Here is a 1,831-nt window from a genome sequence, read left to right as displayed (position 1 = left end):
ACAGACTGCCATGATGTGGGTGTTTTGTATAATACCCACCAGTGCACAAACCCTCCCTATTTTTCAGTTTATCCCTCCCTTTTCAGTTGATCTCTTTCCTCAATTCCATGTTTGCAAGAGCCGCAGCGCCGTTTCTGCTTTGATATCTGCAATGCATCTTTTATACTTTTGCTCATATACAATTCCATGCATGTATTTGGTTGTCTTCTGTCCTGGCGTTCCATTAATGTGGCCAGTGATCCATCATAAGACACTTCACTCATGTGCACTCACCTAAAGCGCTAATTCTACCGCATGTGCATTTTTACAGGTCTGCCAGATGGTGATCGAACATAAAACAAGCTGCGTTAACATGAACCTCAGGAATCCCAGCATAACCACTTATTAGATAGGATCACATCCGTCCTACATGAGGGCCGTGACAGTTAAGAGGGATATGATACTTCAGACCTCCCAAGGGCCGGCTTTTAATGGGGCCATTCCGGCTCTTGAGTCCAGTGCCATCTATTACAGCTGTGACCTTGGTGTAGTAGAGGATACTCTTTCTAAAACATATGTGTACTTGTGCAAGGATGCATCCTTCATTTATGTGAATAAGCAGTTTTTTCACCTATTACTTCACAGGTCTTTCTCATGTTATGTCATATTGTGGATCGCAGAAAAGAACGACATGCAGTCTAAAGAAAGATCCTTCACTGACTTCATATAAGGAAGTCGGTTTGGTTCTGTCCCCAGATATTTCCAACCATGCAAGTACTGCTGCTCCAATCTACTTTTATTATGAAAGACATCTGTTTGTGAATATTTAAATAACATTCGACATCAGGAATAAAATCTGACAAAAAAAAACAAAAAAAAAACAACGTTTTTTTGTTGAATCGTTTTTTAAACTGTGGTCGATTTGATGTTGATTCGTAAAAGCCAATACTCGATCTTTTTTCCGTATTAATTTCCACAAACATTGAACACAATATCTCATTGACGTTAATCGTATTTCTACCAGAAAGACTCAGGAGAATTAATACTGTGACAATGAACATTTATTTAAGAGCTCAGCAAACAATCAAATTCTTTGGCGTAGGCCCCGTCCGTAACTCGCATTCCGAGGGTACGGAATCTGCATATCCTGCCTGAAGACGAAGGCAGGGGCGCAGCTCACCCCCTGCGAAGTAAGGAAGGGGGCCATCTGGTGGTGGTGGGGTGGAAGGAGGAGAGGACATCCTGGCGTCTTCAGGGTAGAGGGGAGAGCCCGTCTGGAGGTGATGGGGAGGACCCAGCATAGAATGTTAGGGAGATGAAGGAAAAGTCCCGTCTTGCTGGTGGATGGGGAGGATGGAGGTGGTTGAAGCGACAGCATCTGCAAACTCAGACATGTGTAAGTACCACCCTTTTATACTGGCTATTAGGATATGATTGGATAGATGAGAAGGTAATACATGACGTGAACGATTGAGTCTTCCTGGCAGCACTTGCGCTAGGCTTCATTACTAGTCTTCTCCACTAGATGTCATCCTTTTATTTACCTTCCACCACACTAGGACCCTGTTATTCATTAAGTGCTTAGCATGGCGGATGCAGGTGCGCCTTTTAGCGTGAAAGACGTTTCGTACAATTGAAGGAACTGTCACGGTCATTATCGGACCAGTCCTGCATGATCACGATAGATTATCATTTGCATGTGTTTTCAAGCCTTGCCTAAGCATTCAGGCCAAGATGACGCGAAATAACTCGCGGATGGTCGCACGCACTCTGTGAGAAGCTTTGTGTGCGCACACATCCGAAACATGTCTCAGACAACGTGCAAATAATAAAATCTATATCTATAGTATAG

The sequence above is a fragment of the Squalius cephalus genome (genome assembly GCF_949319135.1).
Source record: "Squalius cephalus genome assembly, chromosome: 16".
NCBI classification, from domain to species: domain Eukaryota; kingdom Metazoa; phylum Chordata; class Actinopteri; order Cypriniformes; family Leuciscidae; genus Squalius; species Squalius cephalus.
Note: the sequence above shows the minus strand (reverse complement) of the source record.